The sequence below is a fragment of the Mauremys reevesii genome, linkage group 2 (assembly GCF_016161935.1).
Source record: "Mauremys reevesii isolate NIE-2019 linkage group 2, ASM1616193v1, whole genome shotgun sequence".
Taxonomy (NCBI): Eukaryota; Metazoa; Chordata; order Testudines; family Geoemydidae; genus Mauremys; species Mauremys reevesii.
Genome location: NC_052624.1, coordinates 118220550 through 118234696, shown reverse-complemented (window position 1 = coordinate 118234696; position 14147 = coordinate 118220550). Strand labels below are relative to the sequence as shown.

At 46.7% G+C, this 14147-nt stretch overlaps 1 protein-coding gene across 2 annotated transcripts in view; it reads left to right on the top strand.

Moving 5' to 3' along the window:
• GABBR2 (gamma-aminobutyric acid type B receptor subunit 2) overlaps positions 1–14147 on the top strand; it is a 900562-nt gene that overhangs the window by 640575 nt on the left and 245840 nt on the right. The gene's annotated exons all lie outside the window — the stretch shown is intronic.

Sequence of the window (14147 nt, the reverse complement as noted above, 5' to 3'; positions counted from 1 at the left end):
CCATAGTGACAGCTCTTGTGATGCACCTCTCCTCCCCTACCCAGACAAAGGTTGATCGAAATCTTGTCCTGAGGAAATTCTTCGTTAAAAAAAAAAAAGGTCGTCTGTGGTCACCACTTTAACTTGCTTTAGCAACGGAGCTGCTAGCCAGAAATGCAAGAACTAAAATTAAAATTATAGGAACCAAAACTAAACTAAAATGTAAATTACAAAAACCACAGAACAAATATGCATCTATATAGATAAGACAATATATCTACTGCAACCTGATGTTCTTCTTCAAGTAGTGTTCCTATGGGTACTCCACTCTAGGTGCGCTGGCACCCCTGTGCCTTCGATCAGAGATTTTTCGTAGCATTGTCCATTCAGCCCATGCATGCATGTTATTCCACCTTGTGCTCCATGCCATTGCTATTTAGCACTGTGTGGGCTAACCATCCGCAGTTCCTTCTCAACCGTCCTTAGCTAGTTGTCCAAATGGTGAGCAACAGATACTCCGATTGCATCCATAGTTTTGGGGAATCTCAAATTTCCCAAAAGTGAAACTTCTGTTTGGCATTAAACTCTAGAGCCAGAAAGAACAGGAAGATAAAACTTTGAATCTTTATGATGGAGTGTTCACTGCATCTGGCTGCTGACTGAGGTCAGGATCCCCCCATTTGAGGGTCTCTGAGAATGTCAGAATGCCTCTTCTATCTGAGTGGCATTCTTTGAGGGCATCTGAGAAGCCCTAAGATTCCACTCATAAGTCTTTCATACACCATTCCCCGAGTTCTCCATGTCGAGAATCTACCTCAAAGAAGACTTTAGCTCCCTTGGATCCCATCAATCTCTGACATGGTGCCCATAAGGCTGTTGATTCCTCAGGTACTGAGAGCTCTTCCAAGCCTAGGGACTCTAAGGCAGGGGCAGGCAAACTTTTTGTCCTTAGGGCCACATCAGGTTTCCGAAATTGTATGGAGGGCCAGTTAGGGGAGGCTGTGCCTCCCCAAACAGGCAGGCGTGGCCCAGCCCCCACTCTCTATCCAACCCCCTCCCTGCTTCTCACCCCCTGATGGCCCCCCCAGGCCTGCCCCATCCACACACACACACCCCATTCCCTGTCCCCTGACTGTCCCATGAATGCCCCCCCCCGACTACCCCTAACCGCAACATCCACACCACCCTCCTTCCTGACTGCCCCCCCCGGGACCCCACCCCCATTCAACCCCCTGTTCCCTGCCCTCTGACCACCTCGACCCCTATCCACACCTGTTGCCCCCTGCCCACCATCCCTGAACTCTCCTGCCCTCTATCCACCCCGTCCCCTTACCACGCTGCCTGGAGCACCAGTGGCTGGCGGTGCTACAGCTGTGCTACCCGACTGGAGCCAGCCACGCAACCACGCAGCACAGAGCACCAGATCAGGCTGGGCTCTGCAGCTGCGCTGCCCCAGGAGCTCACAGCCCTACTGCCCAGAGCATTGCTCCAGCGGCAGAGAAAGCTGAGGCTGCCGGGGAGGGGGAACAGCAGGAGAGGGACTGGGGGCTAGTCTCCTGGGCCAGGAGCTCAGGGGCCAGGCAAGAGGGTCCTGCGGGCCGGATGTGGCCCGTGGGCCGTAGTTTGCCCACCTCTGCTCTAAGGTATCGGGCTCCGAGAAGCCATCAGTACCAACAGCAGGCTGTGGTGGCAAGAAGAGCTGTATCACGGTATTGAAAAAAAATCCTTTGGCTCCGTTCAGATTCTCCCCAGAGTGTTCAAAACTCACAGTATTGTCCACTCCTTTGGTTACCATTACTTCAGCTCAAGCCAGGGACATGGTACTAATAACATTCTCGGTACCACCGGAATTCCAGTTTCCCTGAATTCCCTTAAAGTGTCAGTGACTCCTGAATCACCATTGCTTGTTTCCAATCTCTTCTCAGTACTGAAAACATCCAGATCTCTGGACACCCAGAGAGCATTCAGCTCCCCAGATACCCAACCAGTACAAATGGTGGTACCTCAAGCTCCTTCTGTCCCACCATTACTGAGTGACTTAAAGGAGGATGATTCTGATGAACACTCTGCCTCAGTCTCCCAAATATCTGTGCAAGGCTCTTCACTCTGCCCCATGAAGGCTGTTTTCCTGAGGTCACTTGTGATAGACATCCATAGCTACCATACTGCTGGGGTGAGCACCTGTGGATTCCACCACCTATGTCATATGCGCCAGCCCGTTGTCCATACTGGAGACCCTGGAGAGCTTATCACTATCAATTCTCTAGGGCCTCAAATTCTGCTCTTCATAGAGACAGGCAACCCTTCCCATCTTCCCTTTCCAGGAACCTGGAGCCTCAGGAAGAGACTTTTGAGGAGCAGGAGGCCAAGATTGACGAGGAGGTCTCTCCAACTGCAAACATCTCTTCTTCATCCCTGGATGAAGCTGTCCTGCCACCACCATCCCTGGCTCATAATTTTAAGCAGTTTCATGATCTCATCAGAAGGGTGGTTAATTCTTTACAGATCCCCCTCACGCAGATTGAGGAGCTGCATCATAAACTGCTTGAAAACCTCCCTACTGCCTCCTCTGCCCATATTGCCCTGCCAGTTAATGAGGCATTCCTGGATCCTTCAAATATCATCTGTCATACGTCAGCCTCAGTTCCTCCCATGTGCAAGAGGGCAAACAAAAAATATTGCATTGCTTCTAAGGAGTCAGAATTTTTATTTTCTCACCCATCTCCTAACTCCTTGGTGGTTGAGGTGGTTAACGAATGAGGAAGGCAGCGCCACGTTAAATCTATGCCCTATGATAAAAATTTTAAGTGCCTCCATCTGCTTGGTAGAAAATCTTATTTTCAGCTACTTTACAGCTTAGAATCATCAATTACCAGGCCTTAATGGCAAAGTATAACCACACAAACTATGCTAAACTGAACTCCTTTATTGAACATCTGCTGGCAGAGCACAGAGAGCAGTTCCTGGCAATTATTGCAGAAGGCTAACTCCTCACCAGAACACCTCTGCAGGCTTCTCTCAACTTTGTTGATACTGCCGCTTGTTCGCTTTTCCATGACAGTAATTATGAGGAGGGACTTCTGGCTTCAGCTCTCTGTAATATCAAAGGAGGATCAGAATACGATAGACGACATTCCTTTTGACAGTATTAGGTTGTTTGCTGAAAATACAGATGAATCTCTGCACACGTTAAAAGATTCCAGGGCCACTTTATGATCTACACATCAGAAGAGAAAATTTATTAGGTCTCAGACAGCGCAGAGATTTCATTGTTCCCAAGCTCGCAGAGGCCACATGAACTTCACTGCAAAAGGTAGACATTCCAGAGGAGAAAACCACCCACCTCCCAGCTTTCAACTTCACAACCTTCCACCTTGAAACATCAATTTTGATCAGAAGGTCAAGGTGGTGAGTTCCCATCCCCTTTCATACCAGCTGCAACATTTCACCTGCTTTCCTCCATTTGGCAACTGCCTTTACCACTTCTGGCGGGCTTGGGAGTCCATCACTACAGACAAGTGGGTTTTGGAGAACATTTCCACAAGGTATTCCATCCACTTCAATTCTCTTCCACCCACCAACTCTCCTTCTCCATCCCTCTTCAGGGTCCTCTCCCATGAGAACCTGCTATGGCAGAAAATAGATTCTCTTCTACACCTGGGTGCTATCAAATCAGTTCCCACACAGTAAAGAGGGAAGGGGTTTTACTCCAGGTATTTCCTGGTCCCAAAAAAGAGCAGAGGTTGGGGACCCATCCTAGATTTAAGACTACTTTGTGAAGGCACAAAAATTGAGAATGGTAACACTTGTAGCTATAATCTTGTCACTGGATCAAGGGGATTGGTTCTTGACCCTTGATCTTCAGAACGCATATTTCCACATTGCAATCCACTCATTCCACAAACAATTCCTACACTTTACTGTAGTCCTTTTGGCCTATCATCCACCCTGAGAGTCTTTTCAAAGTTCATGTTGGTAGTAGTGGCACACCTCCACAGGAATGCTATTTTGGTATTCCCTTACTTAGAGGATTGGCTTCTGAAAGGACACTCCTTGGAGTGACTTCACAAGCAATGTACAAGGCCATACTGGCGCTGCAACTGAACATTCAGAAGTCCACCTTGACCCCTGTGCAAGAGCTGGCATTCATAGGGGCTCATTTTGACTCAGTAGTAGTGGGAGCCTTCCTGCCAATGAACAGATTTCAGTCCTTATCCAACTTAGTCAATACAATTCAGATCAGCCCTCAGATCCCAGTCAGAACTGTCTCCAACTACTGGGGCATATGGCAGCCAGCACTTTCTTTCTAGATCATGCACAACTGCACATGTAATGCCTTCAAGGGTGGCTCAGGACAATTTATTCACCAAGCAGACACAGTCTAAACATACTGCTTTCCATACCCACTTTTGTAAAGAAATCTCTCAATTGTTAGAAATACACTCACAATGTGCGTGAGGGAGTCCCCTTCACCTTCCCTCTCCCAACGACTGTCATAACAACAGATGCTGCCCTGTTGGACACAGCTCTGGGCAGGAGGATGCCCCAAGAAACCACTCTGCACATCAACCTCCCAGAACTCAGAGCATTCAGATACATCTGTCTCCAATTTCTGCCACTGATCAGAGGCAAAAACATAAAGGTCATAACAGATATGTCATGCATGTTTTATATAAACTGGCAAGGGGGAGCAGGATCACCCTCCCTCTGTGGCAAGGCTATAAAGCTTTGGAATTGGAGTATATGCAATCAGATAGTTATTGCAGCAGCTTACCTTCCAGGAGTGACCATGGACAGACTCAGCAGGCACTTCTCTCAAGACCATGAGTGGGAGATAGATTTCACTATACTTCACTATGTATTCCAATAATGGGGTACTCCTCAGATAGACCTTTTTGCCACAGCAATAACAGGGAAATGTGCTCACTTTTGCTCCAGAGCCAATCTGTGTCACCAATCCCTTAGGAATGCCTTTCACCTATAATAGTCACCAGGTCTTCTGTATGTATTAGAATATCAAGGTTGGAAAGGACCTCAGGTGGTCATCTAGTCCAACCCCCTGCTCAAAGCAGGACCAATCCCCAGACAGATTTTACCCAAGTTCCCTAAATGGCCCCCTCAAGTATTGAACTGATAATCCTGGGTTTAGCAGGCCAATGCTCAAGCCACTGAGCTACCCCTCCCCCTGACTTCTCTGATATCCAAAGTCCTACCCAAAATAAGAAAGGACAAAGCCAGAGTTATTGTGATTGTTCTGATATGGCCAGACCAACATGGTTTCCTTACCTGATACAGCTGGCAGTATTCTCCCTGATCACCCAGACACATTGCAACAACCTTATTGCTGGTAGACATACTGTCCTATATTCTATACTACAGACCTTGGAGTTATCGCTGAGCCTCATTAGAGTTCATCTGGCTGCCATCATGGCCTTCCATTTTCCAAAAAAGGGTTTACTCTGTATTTGCCCACTAAGTGACAACAAGATTTCTTAAAGGCATGGGCAACCTTTTTCCATCAGTTAAACGCCTTACTTATTGGGACCTCAGTTTGGTTCTCAAATGCCTTACTTGACCACTGTTTGAATCTGTGGCTGCCTGCTCACTCCTTTTATCGATGAAAATGGCATTTCTAGTTGCCATCACGTCAGCTTGACAAGTGGAGGAAATAAGGTCTCCTATGGCATACTAACCATTCCAGAGATTTTTCAGAGATAAAGTTACGTTACGACCACGCCCCATATTTTTGCCAAAAGTACCTTCTCATTTTCATATTAATCAGCCCATACAGCTCCCTGTCTTTCACCATAATCTCACCAGGATAACGGGGAGGCCTTGGTCTACATGGCTGATGTCAGGAGATCCAGGGCCTTCTAGCTTGATAGGACTAAACCTTTCAGGAAGATTTCCAGATTCTTTGTCTCAATTGCAGACAAAACAAAAGGAACTGCAATCTCTAAATGGAGGCTCTCTAGGTGGAAAACTGACTATATTAGCAACAGCTGCCCATCTTGTAATTTCAAAGCACCCACTGACATCTGAGCTCACTCTCTGAGATATATTTCCACCTCCACAGCCTTTCTTAAGAACATTCCTATCATTGAAATATGTAAAGCCACAACTTTGGCTTCTCTGTGTACATTTGCTGAACAGTTTGCAATAATTCACAACTCTACTTCCGACAGTGTGTTTGGCTCAGCTGTACTTTCTTCCATACTGGATTAGACTCCGAAGCCCCCGCCTCCTTAAAAGGGGAACTGCTTGGGAGTTACCTAGAGTGGAGCACCTATACAGACACTACTCAAAGAAGAAGACGTGGTTACTCATCCTATGCAGTAATTGCAGTTTTTTGAGATGTGTTCTTCTATGGGTGCTCTGCTACCTGCCCTTCTTTCCCTCTTCTTTGGAGTTCCCGGTCATGAAGCTTTGTAATAGAGAAGGAACTGAGGACAGTTAGCCCACACAGTGCTATATAGCAACAACATAGAGCATGAGGTGAAGTAACATGCATGCACAGGCTGAACAGACATGTCTATGAAAATCTCCTATTGAAGGTGCAGGTGGAGCACCCAGAGGGAGACACGTCTTAAAGAACTGCAGTTACTGTATTTTTCTTCTCCAAGAGACTGTTGTAGCAGTTTTAGCCTGGTCTCTGTTATAAAATAAATATTGTTTTAAAAAGTTAGCCTGGAGGAAATGCTGAGGTGAAGGGGGTGTGGCCTAAGCCTCACCCCATGTCAGGATGTAGTCACCTAAGGCCTGGTCTACACTATGAGTTTAGGTCGAATTTAGCAGAGTTAAATCAAATTAACCCTGCTCCCGTCCACACAACAAAGCCAATTACTTTGACATAAAGGGCTCTTAAAATCAATTTCTGTACTCCTCTCCGATGAGGGGAGTAGCGCTGAAATCAACATTGCCAGTTTGAATTAGGGTTAGTGTGGACGCAATTTGACGGTATTGGCCTCTGGGAGCTATCCCACAGTGCACCATTGTGACCTCTCTGGACAGCAATCTGAACTCAGATGCACTGGCCAGGTAAACAGGAAAAGCCCCACAAACTTTTGAATTTCATTTCCTGTTTGCCCAGCGTGGAGCGCTGATCAGCACAGGTGACCATGCAGAGCTCATCAGCACAGGTAACCATGCAGTCCGAGAATTGAAAAAGAGCTCCACAATGGACCGTACGGGAGGTACTGGATCTGATCGCTGTATGGGGAGAGGATTCTGTGCTAGCAGAACTGCGTTCCAAAAGATGAAATGCCAAAACATTTGAAAAAATCTCCAAGGGCATGATGGAGAGAGGCCACAATAGGGACTCACTACAGTGCCGTGTGAAAGTTAAGAACCTCAGACAAGCGTACCAGAAAGCCAAAGAAGCAAATGGATGCTCCGGGGCAGAGCCGCAGACATGCCGCTTCTACACTGAGCTGCATGCAATTCTAGGGGGGGCCGCCACCACTACCCCACCCCTGATTGTGGATTCCCAGGAGGGGGTATTCTCAGCCATGCCTGAGGATTTTGCAGACGGGAAAGATGAGGAGGAGGAGGACGAGCTTGTGGAGAGCACACAGCACACCGTTCTCCCCAACAGCCAGGAACTTTTCCTCAGCCTGACTGAAATAGCCTCCCAGCCCTCCCAAGGCAGTATCCCGGACCATGAAGCCAGAGAAGGGACCTCTGGTGAGTGTACCTTTGTAAATATAAAACATGGTTTAAAAGCAAGTGTTTTTTAATGATTAATTTGCCCTGAGGACTTGAGATGCATTCGCAGCCAGTACAGCTACTGGAAAAGTCTGTTAACATGTCTGGGGATGGAGCGGAAATCCTCCAGGGACATCTCCATGAAGCTTTCCTGGAGGTACTCCAAAAGCCTTTGCAGAAGGTTTTTGGGGAGGGCAGCCTTATTCCATCCTCCATGGTAGGACACTTTACCATGCCATGCTAGTAGCAAGTAATCTGGTATCATTGCATGACAAAGCCTGGCAGCGTATGGTCCCAGTGTTTGCTGGCATTCAAGCAACATCCATTCTTTATCTCACTGTGTTACCCTCAGGAGAGTGATATCATTCATGGTAACCTGGTTGAAATATGGGAATTTAATTAAGGGAACATTCAGAGGTGGCCGTTCCTACTGGGCTATTTGCCTGTGGCTGAAAAGAAATCCTCCCCGCAGTTAGCCAAGTGGTGGGGGACATTGGCGCTGAGCTGTTCGCTTCTGGCTAGCAGGGATCTTCCCTGATACCAGCCATGCGGTGGGAGGGAGGGGTAAAGCGATCATCCCAGAGAATTGGATTGGGGGCGAGGGGTAGTTTGGTTTCTGCTGCTGCACATTAACATGAAAACCACAACACTCAATGGGCTTTGCTTTATATGGGAAAGGAGGGCGCTGCTTTTATGAAGGTTGCAGAAGCCAAAAGACAATGGCTTACCATGGCTGCATGCAAGCCAAATTCTGTTGCCCGGCCTGTGTCTGTGATCTCTAACACCAAAGCCGCAGGCACTCAATATTAAGATGCAAAATGCGACCTTGTACTGAAATCACATGTGCTATGTAATGTGAATAGTGTTGTTCACCATGAAAGAGTATACCCATTGTTCTGTAAAATGTATCTTTTAAAATACTTCTCTCCCTTTTTTTCCCTCCTCCGTCCCGAAGGCTATCTCAGATAAGGCGGCAAAAAAAACGCACGCGAGATGAAATGTTCTCTGAGATCATGCAGTTGACCCGCAATGAAAGAGCTCATCTGAATGAGTGGAAGGACAGAGTATCACAGTACAGGAAAACAACCAATGAACATGAGAACAGGAGGGATGAACGTGATGCCAGGGGGGGCGAACGTGAGGACAGGAGGGACGCTCGAGATGAGAGGTGGCGGCAGGAAAATCAGAGGAGGCAGGATGCAACGCTGGAGCTACTGCGGGACCAAACGGACATGCTCCGGCATCTGGTGGAGCTTCAGGAATGGCAGCAGGATCACAGAGTGCCGCTGCAGCCCCTGTTTAACCGCCCTCCCCCCTTCCCAAGTTCCATAGCCTCCTCACCCAGACGCCCAAGAATGTGGGGGGGAGGCTCCGTGCACCCTGCCACTCCACCCCAGTGGCCAGCCCAAGCAACAGAAAGCTGTCATTCAACAAGTTTTGAAGTGGCCTTTTCCTTCCCTCCGCCCCTCCTCCCACACCCCACCCGGGCTACCTTGTCAGTTCTCTCCCTATTTTTATAATCAATTAATAAAGAATACTTGGTTTTTAAATGATAGTGACTTTATTTTCTTTGCAAGCAAGCTGTGATCGAAGGGGGGAGGGTGGGTGGCTTACAGGGAATGAGTCAATCAAGGGGGCGGGTTTTCATCAAGGAGAAACACACACAATTGTCACACCGTAGCCTGGCCAGTCATGAAACTGGTTTTCAAAGCTTCTCTGATGTGCAGCACTTCCTGGTGTGCTCTTCTAATTGCCCTGATGTCTGGCTGCACATAATCAGCGGCCAGGCAATTTGCCTCAACCTCCCACCTCGCCATAAACATCTCCCTCTTACTCTCACAGAGATTGTGGAGCACACAGCAAGCAGCAATAACAATGGGAATATTGGTTTGGCTGAGGTCTGAGCGAGTCAGTAACGTGCACCAGCATCCCTTTAAACGTCCAAATACACATTCTACCACCATTCTGCACTTGCTCAGCCTGTAGTTGAACAGCTCCTGACTACTGTCCAGGCTGCCTGTGCATGGCTTCATGAGCCATGGCATCAAGGGGTAGGCTGGGTCCCCAAGGATAACTATAGGCATGTCAACATCCCCAACGGTTATTTTCTGGTCTGGGAAGTAATTCCCTTGCTGCAGCCGTTTAAACAGAGTAGTGTTCCCGAAGACACGAGCATAATGAACCCTTCCCGGCCATCCCACGTTGATGTTGTTGAAACGTCCCTTGTGATCCACCAGTACTTGCAGCACCATTGAAAAGTACCCCTTGCAGTTTATGTACTGGCTGCCCTGGTGCTCCAGTGCCAAGATAGGGATATGGGTTCCATCTATCGCCCTACCACAGTTAGGGAATCCCATTGCAGCAAAGCCATCCACTATGACCTGCACATTTCCCAGAGTCACTACCTTTAGTAGCAGCAGCTCAGTGATTGCTTTGGCTACTTGCATCACAGCAGCCCCCACAGTAGATTTGCCCACTCCAAATTGATTCCCGACTGACCGGTAGCTGTCTGGCGTTGCAAGCTTCCACAGGGCTACCGCCACTCGCTTGTGAACTGTGAGGGCTGCTCTCATCTTGGTATTTTGGTGCTTCAGGGCAGAGGAAAGCAAGTCACAAAGTTCCATGAAAGTGCCCTTAGGCAACACTATGCAGTCCCACCAGTCTGTGCTTGTTTCCCAGGCCCAGAATCGGCATTCTGCGGCATGAACCTGCTCCACTAACACCATGATCTCCAAAGCGCCGGGGCCCGTGGTTTGAGAGAATTTTGTGTCCATGTCCTCATCGTTCTCATTGCCGCTCTGCCGTCTCCTCCTCCTCGCCTGGTTTTGCAGTTTCTGGTTCAGCATAAACTGCACGATAATGCACGAGGTGTTTACAAAGTTCTTGACTGCTGCGTTGAGCTCAGCGGGCTCCATGCTTGCCATGGTATGGCGTCTGCACTGAAAAAAGGCGTGAAACAATTGTCTGCCGTTGCTCTGACAGAGGGAGGGGCGACTGATGACATGGCTTATAGAGAATTAAATTCCACAAAGGCAGAGGCTTTGCATCAAGGAGAAACACAAACAACTGTCACACAGAATGTCCCCCTCAAGGATTGAACTCAAAAGCCTGGGTTTAGCAGGCGGTTGATTTCACGGAGGGAGGGGGGAAGTAAATGAATACAAAACAAATCTGATCTATTTCTTGTTTTGATCCACTCCATCTATCTTTTACATCTTAGGCTGACAGCAGACAGTGTAGTATGACTGCTAGCCCTCAACATCTCCTGGGCCCTCGGCAGAAAATGGGAAATGACCTGGCTGAGTCACTCCCATCTCTCTGTGATGACGATGGCTTTCAGTCCTAATGCACCATCTGCTGCCAAAAGGCAATGAGCTGCTGCTGTGTAGCAATGCAGTCCCACGTCTGCCAGCACCCAGGAGACTTACGGTGACAGTCAGATATGCAGGCTCTATGCTTGCCGTAGTACGGTGTCTGCACAGGTAACCCAGGAAAAAAGGCGCGAAACGGTTGTCTGCCGTTGCTTTCACGGAGGGAGGGAGGGAGAGGGAGGCCTGACGACATGTACCCAGAACCACCTGCGACAATGTTTTTTTGCCCCCTCAGGCATTGGGAGCTCAATGGGCAGTGGAGACTGCGGGAACTATGGGATAGCTATCCACAGTGCAACACTCCGGAAGTAGATGCTAGCCTCGGTACTATGGATGCACACCACCAAATTAATGTGCTTAGTGTGGCTGCATGCACTCGACTTTATACAATCTGTTGCCAAAAATCGAATTCTGTAAAATCGGAGTAATCCCGTAGTGTAGACATACCCTAAGACTGGGCCAGCAGGAGGAACCTATCTCCACCTAAGCCATTTTTTGGTGAGCAATAACAGAGGTGGAGGAAGGACTTTCATATGTTTCCTTCATCACTTATATTTCTAGTTATAATTTTTGTCACATTTTTTTAAGTAGTAACTTGTGTAGTAACTGATTTATAGAGAATTTTATTCCTGATATCTGAAATTTTACATAGTTTGAATAAAATTAAAAATATATACTATAAGGATAAGTAGGGAAAAGCTTTTAATTTCCAAATGGAAGGAAAAAAAATGAAGTGAAATAATATACACCCCATCCTGCAAGTTTATAGAAAATCAATATAGAATACAATTAATTATAGGTAGGGCTGGTAGGTTGCTTAACATTTCCCATTATAAGACTATGGTTTCAATTGTGTATAACTTTTCCCTTATAATTTTTATCCAAATGGTTAGAGCACTCACCTGGCATGTGAGAGACCCAGGTTCAATTCCCCCTCCACCTGATGTGAAGAAGGATTCAAACTTGGGTCTCCACCTCACAGGAGAGTATCATAACCACTGGACTTCGGGGTATTCTACAAGTTCTCTCAGTCTCTCCTGTTAGGCCAGGGAGAGTGTTAGAGTGACTCTGCATGTGGTTAGGTACTCTACTGAGAGGTAGGGTACCCAAATTCAAATCCGATCTCCATATCAGGTTAAATGAACCTGGTAGTTATGAGGGGGTTAGCACCATCATTTCCTCCTCTGGCCATTTTGTGTGGATTTAGGTTTGCTCAGGGAACACCTACTGGATCATGCCCCACAGGTGAGATGGGTGAGGGAACACCTAGTTGGAGGATCCCACTCGGGGTTAGGCGTGTGATAGATGCCTGGGTGCTTGAACTGAGGTATGTGTGCACGTGCTCACTGGCAGAAACTTTGACACCTAGGGAACTTTAATAGTGGAAGTGTAGGTGCCTACAGAATTAGGTGGCATCAGAGCAGGGGTTTTGAGGATCTCAGTGGTCCTAACTGTTGGACTTAGGTACTTAAGTCCTTTTATGGACCTAGCCCTTACTGACTATCTTCATACCTCCCTATTAGCTCAATATGAAATTCCCCCTTGTGCCCAGGGACAGCACAAGAACTGCATTACTTATTTACCTAAGCCCTCCTTTGAGGACTTAAGTGATGCATTAAGGCTTTGGGCTGTCCCTGTACACAGGGTAAATGTCCCCCTTACACAACATCCCTTAGGGTTAGAGTGTAATCTTACAACTGGTCATGAGTAAAGGGCAGGGTGTAATTGAGCTATGCCAAGAGCAGACTGGGACTGAGAGTCACAGTTCAGTGCCTGTTTCCAATTTAGTCTGCAGGGGAAGTACACAGTGCTAGCTCTTTTCCCGATGCAACTTCCCTTCCCTTCCACCCACTCCTTGCCCAGCTGTGCAGAAGGGGGAGTAGCAACATGGTGACAGCAGCTGCTCTCAGCCCCACTTCCATCCTGCAGTGCCAGCCATTAAATGGTTGAGCACATAGTAAGGGTCATGCTCTAGCCCTTAATTATAACAATATTAGATACACCTCTGCCCCGATATAATGCTGTCCTTGGGAGCCAAATAATCTTACTGCGTTATAGGTGAAACCATATTATATTGAACTTGCTTTGATCCAGCGGAGTGCGCAGCCCCACCCCCCTGGAGTACTGCTTTACCGCGTTATATCCAAATTCGTGTTATATCGGGTGGCATTATATCGAGGTAGCGGTGTATATGGCCTTTAGTAAGGAAGAAAATGGAAATAACACCTAAGGTAACTTCAGTTACTCTGGTTGCTGAACTTAGTATTTTTACTCCAAATAATTTAAATAATTGGGGAAGCAGCTAGTAGAAAGTGGCATACAATACTGCAGTAGCTTCTCTGAGAATGGAGAATGTATTCCACTAAATAAACAGGTAGAGCTTTCATATGTTTCCTTCATTCTTATGTTTCTAGTTATAATTTTTGTCACATTTTTTAATTAGTAGCTTGTGGAGTAGCTGATTTAGAGATAATTTTATTCCTGAAATTTCAGTGGAAAGGGATTACAGACACAATATGTGAAAGTTTACATAGTTTAAATAAAATTGAAAGTATATGCTATAAGGACAAGTAGGGGAAAGCTTTTAATTTCCAAATGGAAGAAAAAAAATGAAGTGATATAATATGCACCCCTTCCTGCAACTTTATAGAAACTCAATAGAAAATACAATTTCTTATAGGTAGGGCTGGTAGGTTGCCTAACTCTTCCCATTATGAGACCCTGGTTTCAAATGCTTATAACTTTGACAAAATGTAATCATTTGGGCTGAAATTTTCCATGTCAGGCGTCCCTCTTGGGTTGAAGTTGTTTAAAAAATTTTCACTAAAACAGTTTACCCATTTCCGTGAATGAGACTAGGGGGAAATGCATTGTTTTGCCCATTCTGATGGCCTTTTCATTGAACACTGAAATGGGGGCCCTGTAGAAAAAATGCTCTGTGACTGTGTAATTAAAGACTGTATCAGAATGCATATGCACAAGGGGGCTGAATTAAGAGTCAATCTTAATTGTGGCATTTCCTAACTTTGAAGTGTTTGACTTTACATTAAAAGACAATTAAAGGTGACTTTTTTGTATGCAATAGAAATTATA